The sequence below is a fragment of the Calidris pugnax genome, unplaced genomic scaffold (assembly GCF_001431845.1).
Source record: "Calidris pugnax isolate Ruff unplaced genomic scaffold, ASM143184v1 scaffold69, whole genome shotgun sequence".
NCBI lineage: Eukaryota > Metazoa > Chordata > Aves > Charadriiformes > Scolopacidae > Calidris > Calidris pugnax.
Window position 1 is genome coordinate 5,048,494 of NW_015090859.1, and position 14,469 is coordinate 5,062,962.

Here is a 14,469-nt window from a genome sequence, read left to right on the forward strand (position 1 = left end):
GCAGCAGCGGCGGAGGTCGGCGGAGCAGGGCCGCGCTGGGCTGCCAGGGAAGGGTGATCCTCTTCAACTTCTCCGTCTGCAGATGCAAACTCATCCCATTGACTCCAGCGAAGTTACATCTGCTTATAACAGGGCTAAATTTGGTTGTGGAGTTGATGGTATCAAGGCACATGTCAGTGAGTAATGAACTAAGCATTACCCATCACACAGCCATTTAGTGTCATTCTTCATTAACAAACCCAGGCAAAAAACTACATGCGTTCCCAGGACTTCACTATCAAAGCACACTCTTAAAATAGAAGCATATCCTTTAAAAAAAAAAAAAAAAAAACAAAACCAAAAAACCAAACTTCTTTACTTAAATATACAAAATTCTTTCTATTGGGAAGAAGAACATTTTGGAAAGTGGGCCGCCTTTCTAAAGAGAAGTCAGTCAGTGATGAAAAACTAATTCTACTTCTCTTTTTGTCTCCTTTCATTTTCGATATGCAAAATAAAAGTTGGCTTTGTTCAGTTGTGAAATCCTTTGAACTTTTGTGATTAAAACCACTATTTTAGAGAATAAAAATCATGATAGGAAGAAATAGTCTGTAATGAGCTTAGGAAGTTTTACACCAGAAATGGGTTAAAATTTCTTTTAACTCATGCTACATGTTCAATTATATATATTTACAAGCAAACCATATGCATTTTGCTAATTGAATTTAGAATTTCCTGTTAAATCCAGTAAGTACACATCTTGTTTTCCCAGGGGACTTTTTAGAGGAAATGTTACGTGGTGATGAGACAAGAAGAATGGAGTATTTCCTGGATCAGGGATTAATTCTGTGTAGGTGGCAGGATCTCCAAGAGTTTGGTGATTTCAAAGTTTGAATTGGAAGTAGCATTTCAAGTTTATCAAGTAGTCTTGTGTTACAGTCATTACCTACCGTTGTTCCTGCTGTAGGAAGAACTGGCTGCAGGTTTCTGCCAGTATTTTTCAATAATGGACATATTTGATGTGTCTATAGGATTTCTTTATATAGAAGATAAAAGTTTTCCCACCTTTCTTGGAGAAAAAAAAAAAAAGAAACTGACAGGAATGCTGTGGGCTGCTCTGTTCAGTGTTTTTATTTCTAACATTGCGTGATAAATCATTTAATGTACGCACCAGGTGGGAAGCTAGTTAAAATAACACCAAGTTTAGCTCCAGTCTCTGGCTCTGCACTTTTATGATGTTACATAGCTAAAGCTTTTCTTGGGCTTAAGAGAGGTACGACATGGCATCTGAGAATAAAGCGACCCGGTCGGTTATAAAGCAGGCTTTACGATGCTATTTGAATTCTCGAAAGTCAAAGGCTAGGAGCTGGGGTTGCATTGCATTAGTGGGCCTGCTGTGCTGGTGGAAAACAGGCTGGGTTCAGCCTTGGAGGAAGGGGAAGGCTTTTGCATCCCCAGCCCTTGATGGTTTTATGCCTACAGAGGTCACTCTTCCAATGCAGAAGAGCCCGCTGCTCTGGCCTCTCTGCTGCCAGCTCCAACCTGCTTTCGCTTTTTTTTTTTTTTTTTTAACTTACCTTGATAGCTTTTATTAGCCATCAGTGAAATGAAAGTACCCGAGCAGCTGAATTCAACCCATCTTACAGTGCCTGGGGATACGCTTCCTTTATCAAATACAAGTTGTATTTCCATTTGGCTAATTCTAAACTATTTGATTACAAAAAAAAAAAGGTTTGAATGTTGTTAATGGTAGATGTAATGATAATATCTAATTACTTTTTTCAACTTAAATGCACGCTTAAAAATAGGTTCTGCTGTTGATGTAATTGAGTTTTCTTGAGTGATTCATTGAGGCTTAATCACCACAGTGAAGAAGTACACTATTAAAATTAGTCTTTTCAATTGCTGGGGCTAGTGATTTATAGGCCACTTGGAGGCCCATCGTTTGAGGAAGCTTACAAATGCATTACCTATATTGCTGCCGGTGAGACAGCTCCACTCCTCTGAGCAGGATTTCTTCCTAATTCTTGTCACAATTGTTTGCCTGAAGGATACCAAATAATTCCTCCTTAGACGAGGTTGTCCTCGGTTTGGATTCAAGCTGAATGTTAGCTCGAGAAGTAAGCTGCTGAAATGGGTCTTAGCGTAGTATAATAATAAAGCTCCTTTCTAGGTTTGAAATAATAACTATCTTTGGTGCTGGTTAATTTATTCAGGGAAGCTGTGCATTTAACTCTATTGAAAGCCTCAACACATAAATCTGCTGAACAGGTAGGCAATTAAATGCTGGGAGAAGTTGTTAGTCAGGTTAATATAGAGTATGAAATAATAAATTTTAGGTTAAGGTGAAGGGATAAACTGAATTGGTTTTGCACTGAAGTTTAGAGGTTATAATTTCCAGCAGGTGGCTGGGCTGGAGAGCATGCGGTAGCTGTTTGAACACAGATTTCCCTCCCCTCTTCCCCCCTCTCTCCCTTTTTAGAGATCTGCTTTCATTGCCTCGATCAGATCACAAGAGGTGTGTTTTAAGTGACATGCATAAAATAATTATATCTGCGACTTTATTATGTGGGAGGTTAAACGTCATTGTTGCAGATGGTTTTGGTAGACTTTACAGACTTCTCATCATCTGGAGAACCTTAGATCTCATGATCTTGAAAACACAGAGGAAAAATTGCTCTGTAGACTTAACTCCTGTTGACACTTTTTAATGGGGGACTTTCTGCCTGTGTTGTTTCTGCCAAGATAAACAATGTATAGAGATAGCATGGATTACCTCAGTTTCACCTCACAAGGGCTCAGCCACCGCCTTTGGCACACAGGATGGCACGTAGTGTTATGGGGCGCCTTTTAGTCAAACGGTAGAGAAATCCCATTCAAAAAACCATTGCTTATGTCCTCAGTGTCGTTATTCCCTGCGTGCTGGGGGCCGACAAGCAAAGCGGTTCTCCCCAGTGACATGCAGAAGGTTATCCTCACAAGTGCTGCGTTTGACACTGATTAAGTTAGATTATATAGATGTTTTTCTCTCCCTCTGATAACCAGTTATATATGGGATATTTCACAGCCCGCCTCTGAATGAATGCTAACATGTCAGAAACTGATAAAATAAACTACAATTGATGACCCTGTTAAAGGGTCTATTCAGTAGCGTACAGACTAGTCTGCTTCTCATTGTATCTGAAATTCTTATTTTTGTAGGTAAACAAATGCACATTCACTACCGACTGAATAGCCCCTTGAACTATGCTCTGCAGTTTGCATTTGAGTTAATCTTGTCGGTTTTAATATAGAGAGGGGAAAAAAGGAGAAAGCACCAGGGGTGGAATTGTTAGTGCTTTCACATCCACATTCCTCACATTTTGTCAGGATGATAAACTGTAGGTAATGGACAGTCGTTGTTTCACAGGACAGGCGAGCCAGCCGGAGCACAAAGAGCTTGCTAAAACGATATCTCACAACATGTTTGGGAGCCTCTCAGCTAGACAAGAATTTATTTGGGAGTCCTGTGTCGTGGGACCGCACTTTCTAACCTCAGCAATTACAGCTTCAAGCTGAAGAAACAGGAGTGGAAGGTTAAAATGATTTAAACACATGCTCCTAAATTGTACCCAAAACATAGCTGTTGACACTTGGCATGCTAAAACGAGGAGAGAGTGGTGGCTTCCAGTCCATTTGATATCTCTGGCATTCGTAGCCAGGTCTCTGAAGCTCAAGTGACTTAGCAAAATGAATTCAGAACAAACTGAAGGCCGAATTCTTGAGCTGGTTATTTTCCCCAGCCATTTATATGTGGAGTATAATTGCGATATTATTTATAGTAATTATCTTAAAGCATGTTATCTGTAAGCTGTGCTACATTATTTCACATTGTTTAATGAAGTAATTGCCTTTAGAAAGGCAGTGACTAAAAGTCAAACGAAAATCACTTAAGTTCTCCCTCTTCCCACACATAAGAATGACTCCCTCCCTTTTTTTCTTTCCTTTTTTTTTTTTTCTTTTTTTTTTTTTTTTCCTCTTGCTTGTTTAATTGTAAGGAGATCATGTTGCTTTAGGTGTGACACTCAGGATCGTCTCAAATTCGGCCAAGGCTCCTGTGATAGGAAGTCAGCAGAGGGCCTGAGGTGACTGCCATGACAGGCTGGCAGAGACAGGCCTTTCAGCCCTGAGCCCCAGCCAGGGCCAGGGTTGCTTATAGGGCGTTTTTTTCTTTTTTTTTTTTTTTTTGGAGGATCTGGTCTTGATGTGTCGTGCAACCTGCACTACTTGAAATTGCTTGCTGCAAATGAGAAGAAAGTGTTCTTCTGAGAAAAAAATAGTGATTAAAATGTTATTCATGTGCGCCTAATGTCTGCCTGCCTTGGCTGCTGACATAAAGAAACCTGTTTTTCTGGTCATTTATCATACATCTACATGGATTTGCTTATGAGCTCATTCTTTGTGAGGCGTTGTGGAAACTTAAATAGGAATGTTAAACTGCTTGAAATATTTTGATTAAAATATGCAGTGCCACAGAATATAGACTTTTAGCCAGAACACTGTTGTCTTGAGCGAGGTGAGCTTTTTTGGGGGGGGCGGGGAGGGAGCGGCAAGGGAGGAGAGTTTTGAGGGGGGAGTTGTATGAAAAGCAGAGGAAGGGAGGATGGCAAATGGACAGTGTTAGAAGAGCTTGGAAAAACTCCTGTGGCTTCATTGTCTCTTTAAAGCCAGAGAACACAAAGACAAACGCAGTTCAGCCTTTCTCCCATGATGGAAAATGTAAACCGTTGACACAGCTCCCATGTTTAACTTGTTTAATTCTCATTTTAAATTCAGTACTATACCGGCCGTGTGAACTCTGAAGATTTCTTTAGTAATCCATTTTGTAGTTCCGAATCAAAAACAAAGTGAAAAGGTCTGACACAATTTGCTTTTATTTTTAGGCAAATCAACCCTGGTCATAGTTAATAAGGGGATTACAACCCAGACTAGGTCTTTACAGATGTAATGTAAATCAAGGGCAGAGTATAAAGAAACTGATCCCTTTTGATTGAAGTATGGTAAAAAGGCATAGAGAAACTAGCAGCAGTAATCTGATTGTATGGCAATAAAACCACCATTTTCTGTCTTTCAGATAAAAATAATGTGGTAAATCCATGCAGTTCATAAGATGTAAAGGCAGATAAAGGGTGATGCCATGGCAACATATAGATTAGCTTGATGTTAGAAATGACACGTCTCTGAAAGGGGTGTTAGAAACTAAGGGCCTTGCTCCGGGCTGTAAGGTATTATGTGAGAACCGCACAAAACTTGGGGGCCAGGATTAGAAAGTATGAAAGGCCTACTTGTGGCTTGGGATGGTTAAAGCAGTAAAGAAAAGCTGCTCAGTTCTTGCTCATTGGTGGTGTATAATATGGTAAAGATAGATTTCATTTACTGCTTTCTGCCGAGACGGGGACCGATTAAAACTTGAGATGGCTGCAATTGTTAGGTGTGGAAGATTTTCCTTTTTAACTCCTGCCCTAGCAGCAGCCTTTCTGAAGAATTAACCGCACTTGGGGTTTGTTGCCTTAATCTATTTGGGCTTCAGGCAGGAGCATGCTGGCAAGGAAGAGAGAGCAGAGGGGATAGGTAGGACTGGGGTTATCTGGAAAGAAAACAGAAACCTTTTGATTTCAGCTGTGTTTCAGGCTGTGGTTTCCATCTTGCACTCCATGGGAGCAGCAAAGATAAACACACTGCATTGTCTGTGCCTTGGCCAGGTGATGCTTCAGCATCTCTTGTGTTTCCCATCCTGCAAAAATATAAAGGAAAAAAAACCCCACAAACAAACCATCATCCATTCCTATTTACCAATAAAGCTGCAGATAACCAGATTGATCTGGCTTAGTCTCTAGGTGGTATTTATTTCCGAAAGGCAGGCTGAAATCCAGAAATGAATGAGATAAGCATCTGCTTACCCCCATTCCTTCCGCCCCAACTTAAAATTATTGGGATGAGTTTGCTGTCAGCCCCTTGAGTTCAGCCGGCAGACAGTTTAGCCGTTGTTTTGTCATTTATTTAAAACGATCTGCAGCTGTAAAGGTAGTAAAATACCTCTCCTAGGGCAGCTACTTGGATTTTTTTCCTTGCCTTTTCTCTTAAAGAGCCTTCTAAATAGTTAAGATTTGCTTTTCTCCCCAACTGACAACCGTAAACACCCACAACTTAAAGTCAGCATTGCTTTGCAAATCAGGGGTACGATTCAAACGAAATATTTACTTTATTGCCTGCTCATTTGTCTGCTAAGGGGGGAAAAAAAGCACTCTGCATTTGTTAGGCAGAGTCTAGACATAAGGGGAAAAAACACTGAAGCCTACAATAACAGTTGTGTCTTTCTTTAGTGGGAATGAGCCTGGGATGAGCTCGGCAAAATGGAATTCATGCTGTTTGTTTGGCAGTGGCTTGGACACTTTTTAAGTTGTTTTTTTTTCTTTTCTTTTCTTTTCTTTTTTTTTTTTATAAAGATGTTAATTACATGCTAGAATTTATCATTCTTATCCTACCCCATAGTAAGCTGGAAAGCTTCACAATTCTGACTGAAAAGGGAACTCCAGAACCAAAACTGTCAAGCTGCTGATGTGATTTAACAAATGAAAAATAAACAAGTGCATATAGGGAGCTGAACAGATTGGCAGAATATACGGGGCCTGAAGTGCTCAGATACGTTTCCTCTCTTGCAGCTTAACCTTCACAATTCTATATCAAAAGATCCAATTCATTTGCTGAAATTCTCCAAAGCGCAGGGGCACCCTCATCTAATTTACAGGCCGGTCACATCCAAGCACCTTGCATTCTGCATTTGACAATGATTGCTAATGGGCCATTCAACTAAAGTATTTGCTTGTTAACAGGGAACAGAGCATGATAAATGTCCAGCAAGCTTGCGGCCTCCTTCAGCTTTTCAAATGCAGACTGGTGCATATTTATGGCAGGCAAATGACAAAGAGAGAAGCTGAATTACTCTGGCCTTATGCTTTCTGTTCGAACAAGGGTTAAAGTAATTAAAGAAATAATGCAAAAACCGATGTCCTTTGTTTGCCCACCATTATCCAACATTTAGCTTTCGAACCTGCCTGTCATGTCACATTTCAGAAACGTACCAGATAAGGCAGGGCAGCTTTGGCAGGGCACAGAAAGGAGTGGGCAATTCCTTATGGAGCGCATCCTGGGCTCCCCGTTCCCATAGGGAATCCTCTGCAGGTTCCCCTCCTGAAACAGTTTTCACTGCCATACACGAACTGGAAGATTTCCTTCGAACACAGGGTGGTTTTTTTTTGCAATTTGCACTTCTGTTCCCTAATTAGGAAAAAAAAAAAAAAAAAAAACAAAAAACCCAAACCCAAAACAGTGGAGAGGCTTTGAGAAAACAAGCACATTGCCCTCAGTGTGTTTCTAAAACCCAAGTATGAAAACAAAATGGCAGAACAAAAACAATTTTCACCGTTGCTCCGCCGCCCCCAAGGCCAGCTACATCTTCAAAACTGAAACTATAAAGCCCACAGAAATTGCCTAAACTTGAAATGTCTTCAGTGTCATTTCGAATTACTTGGGGTTTTTGTGTGTGTGTGTGTGTGCTTGTGAATTCATGTTTAATCTTAGCCTCATTTTCAAAAGTCTTCGAGCAGACTTTAATGCAGAATTGTGAGACATAATTTAAAACTGCAGATTTGAAAATGTCATTTAGTATTTTATATTTCTACTTACACGTAGATAAACATGTTCAAGCCTTCTGTTTAGCTCCTGTTCAACTCCATGAAAATACCTCCAGTCGTTTTCAGCAAGTATTAAATTAGCCTGCAAGGTCTTTACATTATAATTGTTTTTTCATTATAGGCAAAATTTTAATTTTCTCATAACGATCAAAACCTATCATTTTACTTGAGGAAAAAGAACATCCAGATTTTTTTATCATTATTTTTTTGTTAACTGTGATGCAGAGAACTTTCCTTTGATGTGATTATATACATTGTCAAAGACAGCAAATAAGGGCAGGACCTCTATCTTTTTTGGCAATCCTGGGCAGCCAACACCCAGTGTTTATTGCGGTATCAGCACGGTAATTATAATGCAGCTGATTTAAACTTTGATGTAATAGCCTATGCTTTCTTCTGGTTTTAAATGTAAGTTCCAAGCCAAAAAAGATAAAGGTTGGTAGAGGATTATGTTGCTAGGTGAATCATTCCTAATGTATGGCTTATACATAACTATAAGATGGGTTTTCTACCTATAGTGTTCTTTTTAAGCGTCTCATGGTTAATGACTAGAATAGGATTTGCAAAACTTTATTTAGTAAGATTCAGAGCTGTGTACACTTTAAAGCATAACCAAGTTTTACACGTGTCAACAGAAAATGAGAAATTATATGGCTTGTCTTACACTGGAGGGTAGGTTAGATAGTGGAATGAAACATTAGGCTGAAAAATCTGTGATGCTGCGAATTACTTCTCACTGTTTTGTTAGCTTTTGTTTGAATAGTGCATTTACTTAGGTACCCAAACCAAAGAACAGTGTTGGGAAAGGTGAACAATGCACAGTAAAGGGAAGTGCATGTTAAAGCTAATACGAAGGATTTAAAATTTATTATTGTTATCATTATTAGTTAAAGCCCAGTTGCAATTGAATGCTATTTTATTTTGGGTTGGGAGTTCTGCCAGACCCCAGCCTGTCAGATCTGAGAAGACTCAAATCAAGTCCAGGCCTATTTCTGCAGCAAAAGGGAATCCTGGCTCCCTGCCTGCGGATTCATTCAGGAAGACCCATCTGGCTTTTGATGTTCTGCAAGTTTGAAGCAGTTTGTTTAAGGAACCTATGCAGTGAGCACTGGTGAAAGCACACATAACTGTGCTTCTGACTCTTCGAGTGGTGCATCCTTTTGCATTTTCTTTTTCTTGCTGGTGCTTGCCATCTGCTTACCTACTGCCCGAGCAGCAGTTGGTTTCTATACCTGACTGGATAAAAGTGTAAATTTGGAGTCGGGAACATCTTGATTCCTTTTGAAGATTTACAGTCCCACAGCATTCACTGTCCACACTTCAGTTGCTTTCTTCATGTTTAATTAATTTCAGTTTAGTTCAGAAGCAGTCTAGCTTAATCACCGCACAACACTTGACCTTTAGGTTTTTTGGGGGCCTCTTTTTCCAAGGTATTTCCAAGCTATATAGATGACCTGAACAGGGAAGGTCATCTTGGCAGGCAAATTTACTAGTCTGTTTGATAAATACTGTAAAAGAGACGATTTTTAGTGGTAATCGTTGTTGCTTCTAGTTTTTATCAGACAGTTTTCAGGCACTTTTTGAAGAAAAACAAAAGCCGAATCTTCATAAATTTATTGCTCATTGTAGTCTTTTCCATTTTGTGGATCGGCGTGTGACAGCCAAGGCGAGCAAGACGGCACTGTGCTCCTAGGGCCTGACTCAGGAAACTGGCCTTATTCAGAAAAGCTCATATTAAGCATGTGCTGAATGCTGAATGTTTTTGCTGAAGCGGGACGAATTTAAGCATGAACTGTCTTGAACCAAGGCCAGAGTGAAAAGGTTTTTTGAGGTTGGACAAATACAGATCTCTCTGGAGCTTTATTTATTTATTTATTTATTATATCAGAAAATAATGTCAGAATCTATGGTTTTGTCTGCGCTTGGAACGAGTTTTAATTTTTGTGTAGCTTGCCAATAGTCAGCAGGTTAGAATGGAGTGGCTGGAGCTCCTGCTGTCACTGGCCGTCTGCTGAACACCTCTGATGGTACTCTTCCACCCGTGGCACGGATGTCCGATCTAGTGATGAATGCACTTCTGTACCTTTACAGGAATTTTCAAACTACTCCAGTGTCAGTTTAAGTTTAGCTTAATTTGAGAGGCTGAAAAGACCTGCAGCAGGCCAAAAGCTGATTCTTGGTAGGTCAGATATTACCACTGCCTTTGAGGTGGCAGTTGCCACCCAGTTTTATTCTGCTTCTGAAAGTCGGTTAGACTTCGGAAAAGTTAGTGTTTAGTGTAAGAACACAGGATCTCCATGCTTGTGAGTGCCTGAGTCTTGGGTTTAATGTGAGATGCAAGTGCAGACTGATTGTAGATCTCCCATTTGGATTTTTGCTCAAGGTAATTTTCTCCCATCTGAAAACTGTCCTTTTAGTATAAAGAGAAAAAGGATGCTGCATAGGAGTGATAGAGAGTTGTAACTGGATTCTGAAAATCTTTGCATAACTATGATTTGCCAAAATAGGCTTGGTTTGTCATACAATGCTGTTATTGATTTGGCATAACTTTTCCTGCAAGTTTTGAGTTAACAACTTGTTCTACTTCCAGTGTTTACTTATGCAGGCAAATGGTATGCAATAATGTATTTTCTATCAACTGCAAAGCAGCTGAGTTTTTTTTTTTATTTGAGTTTGAGATACAATCACTGATTATTAATGTCTCATCAAGTAACAAGACAGTCCCCGCCCTCTTTTATAGACTTTGCTGGGAGCATGTCTTGGAACAAGACTGTACAGGTGCGAACAAATTATATTTGAGAGAAGGAAGACTGCAAACTTTGGTTGGTATTCTTGTGTTGTGGCTGACATAAGATTTGTTTCTGTAATAGGAACAGTGGAGAAAAGCACAGAATAGCACCGCAATAGAACAATCTGGTTTTATTGTTTCTTTCTTGTGATTTACAGTGCCCTTTTTGAAAAGTAGTTCTTTGGCAAATGCCAGCTGCTCTCTGTTAGCTTTCTAAAAGCAAAGACTTTAGTGACTTGTGTTAAGAAGCACACATGGTTTGGTTTGACTTTCCATTCCATGCTCTAACTACTGCTCTGCATCTTTTCAACAAAGCGCCATCTTTCTTGGGTTTGGCACACCCTGCCTCTGTGAACACAAGTCAAGTACAGCAGCGGTTTTGTGTTACGCTGAATTCATGGCACAGATTTTTCTTATTCTTCCTTTTTTTTTTTTTTTCCCCAAAATTCAGACCATATAAATACCTGATTATCTTTGCTGCGAGAGCAAAGAACTACTTTAATATTCCCAGTAGCATATTTTGAACAACAATTCTTTAATTAAAACAACATTGGTCTCTTCCTGTATTTCATGGCTAGCAAATGAGAGAAAACACCAGTGTTAATATCAAAGGGAGTCAGTTTTCATTACAGTAATGGTTCAATTGTGCAATGCTGTAGGCAGTGAAATTTAATATTATTGTGACTTGTATTGTAATTGTAGGATGACAGAGGAAAATGGATTAAGTTTAAATATAAGTATACACAGCAGCACATGGGCTTTGTCAAATGGAAGCTGAGGGTTGGGGCAGGACAGGTCCCCCTCTGGTTCTGTCATAATAAATTAGTATTTTGTAAATAACTGGCCACTAGACTATAGATTTATTACCTTTTGTAGATATATGTGGACACACAGAGACATACATGGATTCTGTACTGACTGTAATTGCAGTGTGGAGTTGCAGAACGGGTTTATGCCTGTAGGCTTGCAGGGTATTTGAATGTCTAGGCTTCTTGTCTTCACCTTTCATGAAAATATTCTTGCCTGCCAGTCTGTGAAGTTTTCTTCTGAAGGATACACCCATCCTTTCAGTTAAGGGATTGCTAACACATGAATGGCCTCAGACTGGAAAGCCCTTTGTCATTCTTTTCTTCCTGATGAATAAAACCAAATTCAAGTTGCAGATGATCTTTACTTCAGAAAATTGTGCCACAGACAATTACTGTTAATGAGCAATATCCCCTTCTTTCCCACTTGCCCATATATATGCAGATTAAAATGGAAAATGGCAATTTAAACCATCCATTACTGATCTCTTCCATGGTAGATTTAGGACAATGAAAGCTAGATGTTTCATTTGTTTACAGTGTAGGCAAGTGGAAGATATCCCCAAAGCAGTGCCTGATAGGCTACTAGAGTGTAAAAATGATGCCCTGTCGTTTTACTCCATATCTTCACGGTGTTTCTCAGATGTATGTTCATGTTGAAACCTGTTCTAATGTTAAAGTGCAAAAGGGGGCAGTAAAGTGCTATCCAAAAAATGTTTATTTTTTTAAGGGTATTTTTTGTGGCAAAAGTTGCATTTCTCAATAGGCTTATAATCTCTCATATTTAAAATAATGATCACATGAATATTTTCTGTTTGAAAGGCTTACAAATGTCACCAAAGCGTATCATTAAGCATTGTGGGAACAATATTCACTGTGTGTATTTCCATATTCTGTCCTTTAACCCAGTCCTGAAACATGCTACATATTTGGAAGGAATTGAAGGCAGGAAGCTTTCCTCAGATATATTTAGGACACAGCTATACGAAGCACTTCTGAAAGAATTCCAACTTTGCTAATCATGTCTGGTTCTCATGTTGTGCATTACCAGCACCGTGCTTCTGGAAAAACAAAATGAAAAGAATGCTGAAGCTAGGGGTTTCTTCTTGAAGTACTAAAGCGTGTAGTGGTGGCATGGGTCAAGAGTTGGGCTCTCATCCAGACCCGCATGCATCATTTGTCAAGAGGTAACTAGAAAGAGCAGCTAATTACAATGTACCTAGTGAGTGTTTTCTCTTTCAGAAATTCCTCAAAATAAGCCATTTATACAGATTGGCTGCTACTCTCCACTGCAGCCACTTGCAGTTTTTAAACTTTGTGTAGAAAGTATGTTTCTGCTGAAATGCAATAAAAAGGACAATGTGCCTGTCTGTTTTCATGCTTGTGCATAAGAGACAGTGAGAAAGCAATGATTTGAGAAGTTTGCTGCTTGCTGAAGCTGAGTAAGTCCAGCGCTGTTGTCAGGGTTCATATTTCTGTAAATGCTGATGAAATGTTAATATAATACACTTTAAAATAGAACATTGGTCATATCCATCCTTTTTTTTTTTTTTTTGTCTCCTTAGTTAGGAGGCTGTCCTGAAGTGCATTAGTGGTTCTTTTGTGGTAACCAGAATTGATTTTGTAAATGGATCAGAATTCTCTAGTGCTTTAAGTACTTTTAGCAGAGCAGTAATTGCTTTCTGCACAATAATGCAAAAAGTTAATTGCTATTAATAGTCCTTTATGTGGAGGTCATGTATGAAAACTGAATATAAAATCTATATTTTTAAAAAAAATTTCCTTTGTCAACCTTGGTAAAAAATCGAATTGTACATCTTTTCAGCATTTCAAGCCTTACTCATGTAGCAAATGTTACAAGCCAGGCTGCACGTTCTTGTGCAAAAAGCCCAGATCTTGTTTCCTGTTGTAGAGAAAAAAAAACAACATATAGGTGTTTGCTCTTGAAGACCTTTTTTAGGGCACAGGAAAACGTGCTTCTTTTTTACGGGACAAAAACTACGCATCCATTTTCACACCCTGGATTTACGTTGGGGACGGAGGGGTAAAGTGCAAGTTGGTCTGAAGGTTTTCGTTTTGTGATTTTTTTTTTGCTCTTCTCTGTGAGTGAGATCCAAGCAGCTGGGGAAAGGGCAGCTTTCCAGCAAAACTGCACCATCTCTTGCAGGCGGAGATGGCGTCCAGTTGAAACAGATACGCTGTCTTACAGCACAACCCTTCTGGCAGCTGCGCACCGGGGGGCTGAAAGCAGGGCGCTGACTCTGCTGGGAGAGGTGGGCTAAGGGCAGGGGCCTCCCAGTGCCCCTGAGTCTGTGGTCACCTCGAGATGCCACGATCCCCTGGATGGGAATCACAGAGTCACCTACCTCTGCCCAAGCCCAGGACTGGGTAGCCCAGAGGAGAGTTTGGGGCACCGCCTTTGGCTTATTTACTTTTTCCACAGAATGAGATCACATCCGTAACCTCGTACATCACAGCTTTTAAGGAACCAGATTTTCTCTTAGCTAGAGTGTCTCCAGTGAGACGTGTGTGGTGCCGGGTTTCAGGTGACTTTCCGTGTATGTGAAGGGTGAAAGGGGTACAGTTCTTGCCAAATATCTTGTCTTAGCTGCAGATTTCGTGTTCTCAAGTGCAAGGCACTTTCAGACTTGTGACCACCCTAAGCTGAATGGAGCAAAGAAATGAGTGCCTGTATCTCTGCAACAGCAATAGTCACACGAGTTATTTGACACATCTTTCTAGGAGACCGGTCAGGGCATTTTCTGACATGTTTGAAGAGGGGTGGTGTCTGTGGGTGTCTCTACACAGTGGAAGCTCTGTGCCTTTAGGACTATGATGTGTTGGTACAATTTGACTGTCAAATCCTGCAGGTCCATGCAAAAAAATGTTTTCTTTGGGGAAAAGTGTATGCACTCTCAGCCCATCCTTATTTTATGCCTATTAGAAATCCTTTGTTGTACTTTAAATGCTTTCCTCTCGTATTTTGCAAAAGGTAACACAATGAATGGCTAAATGAAACAGCTGAAATTTCATACACGCTCCTCATTCCCGATGTAGTTAAATTTTTGAGAAAACTTCATAACGCTGGTGAATCATTCTTATGTAGGTTATTAAGATTTCAGTTGTAAACATATTTCATTCTTTTGCCCTGCTGAAGTCATTG

General features: G+C 39.9%; 1 protein-coding gene across 1 annotated transcript in view; it reads left to right on the forward strand.

Annotated features, from left to right (window-relative positions):
* Window positions 1–14,469, forward strand: part of EFNB2 (ephrin-B2) — a 45,005-nt gene that overhangs the window by 938 nt on the left and 29,598 nt on the right. The gene's annotated exons all lie outside the window — the stretch shown is intronic.